The following is a 13,101-nucleotide window of genomic DNA, read 5'->3' as shown; positions in this document are numbered from 1 at the left end:
CACAGATTCAACCACAAAGACCAGGGATGTTTTCCAATGCCTTGCAAAGAAGGGCACCTATAGGTAGATGGGTAAAAAAATAAAAATACAGACATGGAATATCCGTTTGAGCATGATGAAGTTATTAATTACACTTTGGATGGTGTATCAATACACCCAGTCACTACAAAGATACAGGCGTCCTTCCTAACTCAGTTGCTGGAGAGGGTGGAAACCGCTCAGGGATTTCACCTTGAGGCCAATGGTGTCTAAAACAGTTACAGAGTTTAATGGCTGTGATAGGAGAAAACTGAGGATGGATGCACAACATTGTAGTTAGTCCACAATACTAACCTAAATGACAGAGTGAAAAGAAGAAGCCTGTACAGAATAACAATATTCCAAAACATGCATCCTGTTTGCAACAAGGCACTAAAGTAATACTGCAAAAAATGTGGCAAAGCAATACACTTTTTGTCCTGAATACAAAGTGTTATGTTTGGGGCAAATCCAATACAACACATTACTGAGTCCACTCTCCATATTTTCAAGCATAGTGGTGGCTGCATCATGTTACGGGTATGCTTGTAATCGTTAAGGACTGGGGAGTTTTTCAGGATAAAAAATAAATGGAATGGAGCTAAGCACAGGCAAAATCCTGGAGGAAAACCTGGTTCAGTCTGCTTTCCACCAGACACTGGGAGATTAATTCAACTTTCAGCAGGACAATAACTGAAAACACAATGCTAAATATACACAGGAGTTGCTTACCAAGACGACATTGAATGTTCCTGAGTGGCCTAGTTACAGTTTTGACTTAAATCGGCTTGTAAATCTATGGCAAGACTTTCTTGACAGAAATTGAATAATTAAAACAATAATGTACAAAATAGTGTACAATCTAGGTGTGCAAAGCTCTTAGAGATTTACCCAGAAATACTCACAGCTGTAATTGCTGCCAAAGGTGATTATAATGTGTTAACTCAGGGATGTGAAAATCAAATCAAATCAAATCAAATTTTATTGGTCACATGCGCCGAATACAACAAGTGCAGACATTACAGTGAAATGCTTACTTACAGCCCTTAACCAACAGTGCGTTTATTTTAAACAAAAAAAGTAAGAATAAAACAACAAAAAAAAAAAAAAAAAAAGTGTTGAGAAAAACAAAGAGCAGAAGTAAAATAAAGTGACAGTAGGGAGGCTATATATACAGGGGGTAACGGTGCAGAGTCAATGTGCGGGGGCACCGGCTAGTTGAGGTAGTTGAGGTAATATGTACATGTGGGTAGAGTTAAAGTGACTATGCATAAATACTTAACAGAGTAGCAGCAGCGTAAAAGGATGGGGTGGGGGCAGTGCAAATAGTCCGGGTAGCCATGATTAGCTGTTCAGGAGTCTTATGGCTTGTGGGTAGAAGCTGTTGAGAAGTCTTTTGGACCTAGACTTGGCACTCCGGTACCGCTTGCCGTGCGGTAGCAGAGAGAACAGTCTATGACTAGGGTGGCTGGAGTCTTTGACAATTTTGAGGGCCTTCCTCTGACACCGCCTGGTATAGAGGTCTTGGATGGCAGGGAGCTTTGCCCCAGTGATGTACTGGGCCGTACGCACTACCCTCTGTAGTGCCTTGCGGTCAGAGGCCAAGCAGTTGCCATACCAGGCGGTGATGCAACCAGTCAGGATGCTCTCGATGGTGCAGCTGTAGAATTTTTTGAGGATCTGAGGACCCATGCCAAATCTTTTTAGTCTCCTGAGGGGGAATAGGCTTTGTCGTGCCCTCTTCACGACTGTCTTGGTGTGCTTGGACCATGATAGTTCGTTGGTGATGTGGACACCAAGGAACTTGAAGCTCTCAACCTGTTCCACTACAGCCCCGTCGATGAGAATGGGGGCGTGCTCAGTCCTCTTTTTTTTCCTGTAGTCCACAATCATCTCCTTTGTCTTGGTCACGTTGAGGGAGAGGTTGTTGTCCTGGCACCACACGGCCAGATCTCTGACCTCCTCCCTATAGGCTGTCTCATCGTTGTCGGGTGATCAGGCCTACCACTGTTGTGTCGTCGGCAAACTTAATGATGGTGTTGGAGTCGTGCCTGGCCATGCAGTCATGGGTGAACAGAGAGTACAGGAGGGGACTGAGCACGCACCCCTGAGGGGCCCCGTGTTGAGGATCAGTGTGGCAGATGTGTTGTTACCTACCCTTACCACCTGGGGCGGCCCGTCAGGAAGTCCAGGATCCAGTTGCAGAGGGAGGTGTTTAGTCCCAGGATCCTTAGCTTAGTGATGAGCTTAGAGGGCACTATGGTGTTGAATGCTGAGCTGTAGTCAATGAATAGCATTCTCACGTAGGTGTTCCTCTTGTCCAGGTGGGAAAGGGCAGTGTGGAGTGCGATAGAGATTGCATCATCTGTGGATCTGTTGGGGCGGTATGCAAATTGGAGTGGGTCTAGGGTTTCTGGGATTATGCTGTTGATGTGAGCCATGACCAGTCTTTCAAAGCACTTCATGGCTACAGACGTCAGTGCCACGGGTCGGTAGTCATTTAGGCAGGTTATCTTAGAGTTCTTGGGCACGGGGACTATGGTGGTCTGCTTGAAACATGTTGGTATTACAGACTCGGTCAGGGACATGTTGAAAATGTCAGTGAAGACACTTGCCAGTTGGTCAGCACATGCTCGGAGTACACGCCCTGGTAATCCGTCTGGCCCAGCGGCCTTGTGAATGTTGACTTGCTTAAAAGTCTTACTCACATCGGCTACGGAGAGCGTGATCACATAGTCGTCCGGAACAGCTGGTGCTCTCATGCATGCTTCAGTGTTGCTTGCCTCGAGCGAGCATAGAAGTGGTTTAGCTCGTCTGGTAGGCTTGTGTCACTGGGCAGCTCGCGGCTGTGCTTCCCTTTGTAGTCTGTAATAGTTTTCAAGCCCTGCCACATCCGACGAGCGTCAGAGCCAGTGTAGTATGATTCAATCTTAGACCTGTATTGACTCTTTGCCTGTTTGATGGTTCGTCGGAGGTCATAGCGGGATTTCTTATAAGCTTCCGGGTTAGAGTCCCGTTCCTTGAAAGCGGCAGCTCTACCCTTTAGCTCAGTGCGGATGTTGCCTGTAATCCATGGCTTCTGGTTGGGGTATGTACGTACGGTCACTGTGGGGACGACATCATCGATGCACTTGTTGATGAAGCCAGTGACTGATGTGGTGTACTCCTCAATGCTGTCTGAAGAATCCCGGAACATGTTCCAGTCTGTGCTAGCAAAACAGTCCTGTAGCTTGGCATCTGCGTCATCTGACCACTTTTTTATTAACCGAATCACTGGTGCTTCCTGCTTCAGTTTTTGCTTATAAGCAGGAATCAGGAGGATAGAGTTATGGTCAGATTTGCCAAATGGAGGGCGAGGGAGAGCTTTGTATGCGTCTCTGTGTGTGGAGTAAAGGTGGTCTAGAGTTTTTTTCCCTCTGGTTGCACATTTGACATGCTGGTAGAAATTAGGTAGAACGGATTTAAGTTTCCCTGCATTAAAGTCCCCGGCCACTAGGAGCGCTGCATCTGGATGAGCGTTTTCCTGTTGATTAATGGCCTTGTACAACTCATTCAGTGCAATCTTAATGCCAGCATTGGTTTGTGGTGGTAAATAGACAGCTATGAAAAATATAGCTGAAAACTCTCTTGGTAAATAGTGTGGTCTACAGCTTATCATAAGATACTCTACCTCAGGCGAGCAAAACCTCGAGACTTCCTTAGTATTTGATTTTGTACACCAGCTGTTGTTTACAAATATACAGAGACCGCCACCCTTTGTCTTACCGGAGCCAGCCGTTCTGTCCTGCCGATGTAGCGTGTAGCCTGCTAGCTGAATGGTATCATTGTTGTCGTTCAGCCACGACTCCGTGAAACATAAGATATTACAGTTTTTAATGTCCCGTTGGTAGGATAACCGTGATCTTAAATCGTCAATACTTATGCAAACTTATGTAAATTAGATACTATACTACTGTATTACATTTTCTATAAATGTTCTACAATTTCTAAACCATATTTTCACTTTGTCATGATGGGGTATTGTGTGTAAATGGGTGAGAAAAAAAACGATTTAATCTATTTTGAATTCAGGCTGTAACAAAACTGGCTAGATGTGGGTGGCAACCTATACATCAAACATAGCTACGAAGCACTACTTTGTAACCTGCTATGTTTTTTTAGTGTCTCTGTCAACATTTGAATGACAGAACTTGATTTTGCAGGCTTCACTAAAGGGCTGTAACGTTAACGTTACCACAGAGTTGAACTTTATTAGCACAGCACTTGCTTTACATTTGGGCATATCATCCATTGTTTGTTACAACACCCACCCACCACCCTACCATGACACTTCATGTAACAGCATATGGCCAGTGTGCATTTTTAGCACTTTATTGTGCTGGCAAGATTATATCTACTCAGCACTCACCGTAGAAGCAGTAACAGTAGTTCACTCTCCTCTCCGACTGGTGTAGTTGCGTTGGGTGATACTGTCCAGTCTTGCTGTAGGGCGCTAAGGAAGGATAGACTTATATAATACGCCATTTAGCAGACACTTTTATCCAAAGCGACTTACAGTCATGCATGCATACATTTTTACGTATGGGTGGTCCCGGGGATCGAACCCACTACCTTGGCGTTACAAGCGCCATGCTCTACCAGCTGAGCTACAGAGGACCACATGTAAACTTCCGACTTCAACTGTAGCTAATCAAATGGCTACCCACTGATGCTACTACTATCTATCCTGTTGCCTAGTCACTTTAACCCTACCTACAGTGGGTAGAACAAGTATTTGATACACTGCCGATTTTGCAGGTTTTCCTACTTACAAAGCATGTAGAGGTCTGTAATTTTTATCATAGTACACTTCAACTGTGAGAGACGGAATCTAAAAAAAAATCCAGAAAATCACATTGTATGATTTTAAAGTAATTAATTTGCATTTTATTGCATGACATAAGTATTTGATACATCAGAAAAGCAGAACTTAATATTTGGTACAGAAACCTTTGTTTGCAATTACAGCGATCATACGATTCCTGTAGGTCTTGACCAGGTTTGCACACACTGCAGCAGGGATTTTGGCCCACTCCTCCATACAGACCTTCTCCAGATCCTTCAGGTTTCGGGGCTGTCGCTGGGCAATACGGACTTTCAGCTCCCTCCAAAAATGTTCTATTGGGTTCAGGTCTGGAGACTGGCTAGGCCACTCCAGGCCCTTGAGATGCTTCTTACGGAGCCACTCCTTAGTTGCCCTGGCTGTGTGTTTCAGGTCGTTGTCATGCTGGAAGACCCAGCCACGACCCATCTTCAATGCTCTTACTGAGGGAAGGAGGTTGTTGACCAAGATCTCGCGATACATGGCCCCATCCATCCTCCCCTCAATACGGTGCAGTCGTCCTGTCCCCTTTGCAGAAAAGCATCCCCAAAGTATGATGTTTCCACCTCCCGGTTGGGATGGTGTTCTTGGGGTTGTACTCATCCTTCTTCTTCCTCCAAACACGGCGAGTGGAGTTTAGACCAAAAAGCTCTATTTTTGTCTCATCAGACCACATGACCTTCTCCCATTCCTCCTCTGGATCATCCAGATGGTCATTGGCAAACTTCAGACGGGCCTGGACATGCACTGGCTTGAGCAGGGGGACCTTGCATGCGCTGCAGGATTTTAATCCATGACGGCGTAGTGTGTTACTAATGGTTTTCTCTGAGACTGTGGTCCCAGCTCTCTTCAGGTCATTGACCAGGTCCTGCCGTGTAGTTCTGGGCTGATCCCTCACCTTCCTCATGATCATTGATGCCCCACGAGGTGAGATCTTGCATGGAGCCCCAGCCCGAGGGTGATTGACCGTCATCTTGAACTTCTTCCATTTTCTAATAATTGCGCCAACAGTTGTTGCCTTCTCACCAAGCTGCTTGCCTATTGTCCTGTAGCCCATCCCAGCCTTGTGCAGGTCTACAATTTTATCCCTGATGTCCTTACACAGCTCTCTGGTCTTGGCTATTGTGGAGAGGTTGGAGTCTGTTTGATTGAGTGTGTGGACAGGTGTCTTTTATACAGGTAACAAGTTCAAACAGGTGCAGTAAATACAGGGAATGAGTGGAGAACAGGAAGGCTTCTTAAAGAAAAACTAACAGGTCTGTGAGAGCCGGAATTCTTACTGGTTGGTAGGTGATCAAATACTTATGTCATGCAATAAAATGCAAATTAATTACTTAAAAATCATACAATGTGATTTTCTGGATTTTTGTTTTAGATTCCGTCTCTCACAGTTGAAGTGTACCTATGATAAAAATTACAGACCTCTACATGCTTTGTAAGTAGGAAAACCTGCAAAATCGGCAGTGTATCAAATATTTGTTCTCCCCACTGTACTTGTACATAGCAACCTCAATTACCTCGTACCCCTGCACATTGACTCGGTACTGGTATTCCCTGTATATAGCCATGTTATTTGTACTCGTCATTGTTATTCACTGTGTATTTATTCCCTGCGTCACTATTTATATATTTTTAATTAAATGTTTTATCTTTAACTCCACATTGTTAAAAAAGGACCCGTATGTAAGCATTTCACTGTTAGTCTACACTTGGTGTTTACTTGCAAAGCATGAAAAAAATAACATTTGATTAGACTCAATACGTAGTAGGTTGACTGGTGCGCTTAAAGAAAAAAATTCAACTTCATATTCATAATCTCCAGCCCCACCCCAACAGCAACATATGTGAAAATTGTGTGTTTCTATGTTTTGTAGTAAAAAAGGTAGAGGAAGATCAGTGTTTCCAATTACATCAGTGTTCGTGTGCATCGTGTGATTTTGACCAATTGTGAGTAGACATTGCCTACTAATTGGTTGATGGTGTCATTGGAAACACTTATCTTTCTCTATATTTTTTACTACAAAGAAACGTGCCACTTTCACATAGATTTCCCTTTAATGTGGCTCATTTCACACTGGTTTCAAAGTCCTGCAGTAAGAAAACTCTTCACAGTTGTGTTCTGTGGATGTCACTGAGTAGGCTGATACCCCACTCCATGCACCCAAGATCCACAGGCAAGGCAACACACCGCAACATGAACATTCAACACGCACAATAGCCTGTATAGTGAGGCGATTTCCCACAGTTAAAGTTCCCTAATATGAGCTACGACACTACTATTTGTGCAAACTCCACAGAACTGCAATCTGTGGATGTCACAGAGCAGGCCGATACCCCAATTCATGGGCCATGTAAAGGCCGACCTCTTCAGAACAAATAATGAAATGCAAAATAGTCATTCTTCGAAGAACAGCTTTTTTTCAAGCGTTTTCTCCGTATCTTACAGTGCATTCGGAAAGTATTTAGAACCACTCCCTTTTCCACATTTTGTTACATTACAGCCTTATTCTAAAATGGATTACATTAATTTTTTCCTCATCAATCTACACACTGTACTCCATAATGACAAAGCGAAAACAGTAAAAAATTAATAAATAAAAAGTATTTACATAATTATTCAGACCCTTTTCTATGAGACTCAAAATTGAGTTCAGGTGCATCCTGTTTCTATTGATCATCCTTGATGTTTCTAGAACTTGATTGGAGTCCACCTGTGGTAAATTCAATTGATTGGACATGATTTGGAAAGCACACACCTGTCCATATAAGGTCCCACAGTTGACAGTGCATGTCACAGCAAAAACCAAGCCATGCGGTCGAAGGAATTGTCCGTAGAACTCTGAGACAGGATTATGTCGAGGCACAGATCTGGGGAAGGGTAGCAAAATATTTCTGTAGCATTGAAGGTCCCCAAGAACACAGTGGCCTCCATCATTTTTAAATGGAAGAAGTTTGGAACCACCAAGACTGAGCAATCGGGGGTGAAGGGCCTTGGTCAGGGTGGTGACCAAGAACTCGATGGTCACGTTGACAGAGCTCCAGAGTTCCCCTGTGGAGATGGGATAACCTTCTAGAAGGACAACCATCTCTGCAGCACTCCACCAATCAGGCCTTTATGGTAGAGTGGCCCGCTTGGAGTTTACCAAAAGGCACCTAAAGGACTCTCAGACCATGAGAAACAAGATTTCTGGTCTGATAAAACCAAGATTGAACTCTTTGGCCTGAATGCCAAGCATCACGTCTGTAGGAAACCAGGCACCATCCCTACGGTGAAGCATGGTGGTGGCAGCATCATGCTGTGTGGATGTTTTTCAGTGGCAGGGACTGGGAGACTAGTCAGGATCGAGGGAAAGATGAACGGAGCAAAGTACAGAGAGATCCTTGATGAAAACCTGCTCCAGAGTGGTCAGGACCTCAGACTGTGGCGACAGTTCACCTTCCAACAGGACATCAACCCTAAGCACACAGCCAAGACAATGCAGGAGTGGCTTCGGGACATGTCTCTGAATGTCCTTGAGTGGCCCAGCCAGAGCCTGGACTTGAACCCGATCTAACATCTCTGGAGAGACCTGAAAATAGCTGTGCAGCAACGCTCCCCATCCAACCTGACAGAGCTTGAGAGGATCTGCAGAGAAGAATGGGAGAAACTCCCCAAATACAGGTGTGCCAAGCTTGTAGTGTCATACCCAAGAAGACTCGAGGCTGTAATCGCTGCCAAAGGTGCTTCAACAAAGTACTGAGTAAAGGGTCTAAAAACCTGTTTTTGCTTTGTCATTATGGTGTATTGTGTGTAGATTGGGGGTCTGAATACTTTCCGAATTCACTGTATATTGGTCCTTTTTGGTGGATTAAACGCTGATGCAAATACATCCGTAAACGGTCCACCGATAAATCTGTCGGGCTCTACTATTGACGTCTCGTGTACATTGTGTAATTACCTGATTGTCCCTAACTAGCCCCATAGGGATATCGAATGTCAAACCAAATTGACCATGGAATGGGCATTACGATCGGGTCGCGTGTAGCTGCGCTCCGAATGTATGATTACTTGGGTGCTGCCAGCTATGGGCATATGGACAGGATTTAAATCATCCCAACCCAAGGAAAACTGTTATGGTAACTTTCATTCTGTTAAATAAATTCATTCCATGACATACAACTTTATCTCGCAAATCTCCGTTTTGGACGTGACTGACTTTATGACCAAAATGATCCTTTTTACACTTTGTAGTGAATTTTTACACTAGAATAAATGTTTCTGACTAATATCAATGCCACATACTTCGTTTTCTACTAGACAAGTTGTTTATTGCCTTCAGTTGTTCTTAAAAGACGCAGATTATAGTTTCTGTATATCATCATATTTAATGATAAAGTCATGGATAACAAATGGGATTACTTTACTTCCCTATTTTTGAAACACATTGTCCCACAAAAAGGAGACAGTAGTGTGTTAAATTATTAAAGATATAGGGATAGGACTAGACTAGTAGCGGTGGTGTCTGCATTGGTGCTAGTTGCCGTGACAATCGGAGCAGCCAGTGTGCTTGTGCGTGATTGACCAGGTTTTAGTTTACTGTGGTTGGACTGAATGCCCATTCGGAATTGTACCGAGGTCCTTTGCTTGACATGCCTTTGTTTTACATGGGTTTTAAAAGCTATTCCAGTCGTGAGAAAGCAGTTTGCCTGAGCCCCTGTCAGTCGTGCATTTGCAGTGTCATGGTGCATTTGCATAACAAAGCGGCCAAGTCATGACTGCCACAACCTCTATGGGCAAGTAGAATCTCACATCAGCTTCACCAGCACTCTCCAAGAAAAGCACCATGCTCTGTTGTGCATCTCTAACACATGGTTGAGTTAATTTGTTATCCGTTTCTATTGTGTTTATCATTTGCCCTTGTCCATTTTTAGTTCTCTATCATATGTTTTATGGGCAGAACCAGTTTGGCCCCACATTGTTTGAGTGTTCTATCATCATTGTCAACATTCAATATTACATGTTAAACTGTTCAATATTCAAATGGTTTTTCAAGCGAATTCATTAACATTCTATAGAATATTATTCAAATACCGAATGTCTTTGGGGATGTAAAGTTGTTTAAATTATTGCAATTTTACATACAGTTGTGTTATTTTAGGGTAGACACTTTCGTCACTGATTATTACAATCTTAAACACTTTTTGGTGTTTGGGTATGTTACAGACTGTGTAGTGACTGTTTTACACAGTATATAATATTTAATGTTTAATAGCATTTGTTAAATTATTGTTTTCACATTATTTTGGGTTTTAACTCTGTGCATAGAATGTGCAAAATGTTGTCACTAAGAAAGAAAGAGAGGGTACATGGGCTAATGGCAGCCAGTGATTATGAGGGCAGATGTGGTGATAAGGGGAGTAAGTGAATCAGTATCCTATAGTACTCCTGCTCCCTCAGCCACTTATGTGACTACCTTGTGAAATAGAATACTTGTGCACTTTGGAGCATGACCTCAAGTTAGATCCCATTGGCAATGCCAGGGACATAGCTCCTACCATGTCTTTGCAGCACCAAGGGCCCTCAAAAGGCTAGCACAAAGCCCTTCAATCCATACCATGCTTGGCAAGGTATGCAAGGTAGACCCTATGGTTGTTTGTGTGGTAGGGAACGTAGTTGTGAAGAGCCTACTATTGGAAAATAAACATCTTTACGTAAAGCAAATTGTTCCATGACACAGCTACTTGCAGGCCTGTCATATTTTGTGATATTTTGTAATTTGTAACACCTTATTTGTAAGATATTGGTGGTTACATTGCAATCAAATTGTTCATTATTATAATTGCATAACGATTTTAATAACATCCATATCATCATTTAATAGCCATCCATAGTAGAAAGTGCATGATACTGATGTCAATACTTCTCAGAGGCAACATAGATGTCATACAACAAGGGCATATGTCCACATGTATTCTGGTGAGAGACTTTTAGGTGTACCAAACTGGGAGAGTGGAAAGACACTCTGCTTGGCACCTCACCAGACAGACAGACAGGCAGACAGACAGACAGACAGACAGACATACCCCCTGCTTCCAGACAGTGTTGGTGTTCAGTTCTGCCTTCTGACTCAATGGGAATGTCTGCTACCAGTCTGGAGCTATCACTGTGTCATGTCACAAGGAACTTATACCTTGTGTACACATGTCTAGGTGGACGATTTATGCTCTTATGATTTCAGGTCCGGCACAGTCAAGTCAAGCAGGATAGGAGGATAGGACGATATAAGAATGGGCATTGTTTTTGTGTTATAAAATAATATTAAGAGCACATAATAAATACTGCTGTAATATGGATTGAAAATATCAATTTGAATGTACAGTTTACTGAATGTACAGTTGAAAAGAAAGAAGTACAAGGATAGCAGTGTTTCTGTTGCGATACCTCTCAACAAAGGTATTTATGCGTAATTGTAGACCTGCATTTGATAAAGAGTTAGTTTTATTTGCAGGCAGTCATGTGGGGTCAGATACAGTTCCTCCTCCACCTCCAGCCCTGCTGTGTGTACATGTGTGTGTCTGTGCGTGTGTGTGTGTGATCCCTGCAGACTGGCAAGTCTCAGGCCTGCTGCTCAGCTCTGGCAGGGCCTGTGGAGGGGTCTTGTTTGAATCAAGCCCTGGTCAAGGACAGAGTGTCTGGAGCCGGCTTTGTTATGAGAGCTGCGGAGACGCCGTTATCAATCTGGCTCCATTAATTCAAATTCATTTTTGCACTCTAGGATAACTAGCAGCGTCTGCTTGTCTGTGCTCTCAAGACGATGTGCTGTGGTTCCAGATAAACAGTGAGCCTGTGAGCTTGGGAAGGACTCCTCCTCTGTTCTCATGAGGGGAAATGTATGAAATTCACTGCTGTGCTGCCTGCCTGCCAACACCCCACCAACCCCCCCACACCCCTGTCTGGTCTGGGAGGAAGGAAGGAGTGTCAGGAAAGGAGTGTGCAAAGAATCCTCCCACTTCTACAATGTGTCCAGATTTAGTCTAAACTACAGTACATGGTCTAATTCTGACCTGTATACTGTGTTGGTGTACATTTCATGCTCTTTCAATTACCTATTAATGTACATGAAGCCAGATAATGTATCGAAAATGAAACAAAATGTGTTTTCTTGTTGAATTCATGAATGTGTATACCAATGGGGTCCTGTGTGGCTCAGTTGGTAGAGCATGGTGCTTGCAACGCCAGGGTTGTGGGTTCGATTCCTACGGGGGACAAGTACGAAAAATTTATGCACTCACTACTGTAAGAGTGTCTGCTAAAATGGAAAATGATATCCGTTTGCCTATAGAATGTGGTTGATTAAATAATTTATCAGCCCTTTAGGAAAATAATACTAAAATATTTTTTTGTAGTCTCCTTGTTTCTCATAAAATAGTCAGTGTGTTATCTTCTCGCTGAAGTTGCCTTCTCTGCTTGACATTTTATGATTGATAGGAGAGTTTTGGCTCAAACGCTGAGCTTTTCCCTGCAGAAAGAAGTATGTAGCAGAGCCGAACTGGCCTGTGCATGTGTGGTCCGTATCTAACAATGCATTTCTGGGCACTTTTAGGCTGTGACCCATTATAGGTCCTAGCTAAATGCCTTACTGGGTTTTATGAAAAGAGATCTAGCACTCTTGGATGTTTTTAGTCTCCTGTGTTCAAGGACATGTTTCTGCTGTCCTTTAATTTAATAAGACAAAAGAAACGCTTGAACCTTTCCAACAAAACCACAACTAGTATCATCATTATCAAATTCCCCTTTTACCTCATAAACGTTTTAAAAGTTTAAGCTTATCAGCAGGAGCATTTGGCTGAATAGTTAAGGGAGCTAGTATAATTGTTTAGCAAAGAAGGAATTAAAATGGAGGTTTTGTCAGGGCCGAATCCTCTTTTCCCATCGACGACATCATTGAAGACCTCTTTATTTAATGTGTAACCAGGGTTGGGTAGTAACGGATTACATATAGCGGGGATTACGTGATCCGATTACAAATATGAAGTAACTGGATTACAGTTACATTCTTAAATACAGCTGATCACATTTGGGATTACTTCTTGTAATATTAAGTGGAAACATTTATAAAACTTTGTCAGCATTGTTGTCACACAGTGTAACTCATCTTTATCAGACCATTGAGAGTGACTTTTATTATTACATCATTAACTTTAATGCATACTGTAGCAGCCTGCTCTTATTTCATAAAGAC

At 43.0% G+C, this 13,101-nt stretch overlaps 1 protein-coding gene across 2 annotated transcripts in view; it reads left to right on the top strand.

The window, feature by feature from the left end:
* The window catches only part of LOC121536817 (growth factor receptor-bound protein 14), a 49,667-nt gene that overhangs the window by 6,773 nt on the left and 29,793 nt on the right, over nt 1–13,101 (top strand). The gene's annotated exons all lie outside the window — the stretch shown is intronic.

The sequence above is a fragment of the Coregonus clupeaformis genome, chromosome 23 (genome assembly GCF_020615455.1).
Source record: "Coregonus clupeaformis isolate EN_2021a chromosome 23, ASM2061545v1, whole genome shotgun sequence".
Taxonomy (NCBI): Eukaryota; Metazoa; Chordata; class Actinopteri; order Salmoniformes; family Salmonidae; genus Coregonus; species Coregonus clupeaformis.
The sequence above is the reverse complement of the archived record's forward strand: the minus strand, read 5'-3'. Positions and strand labels throughout refer to the sequence as shown.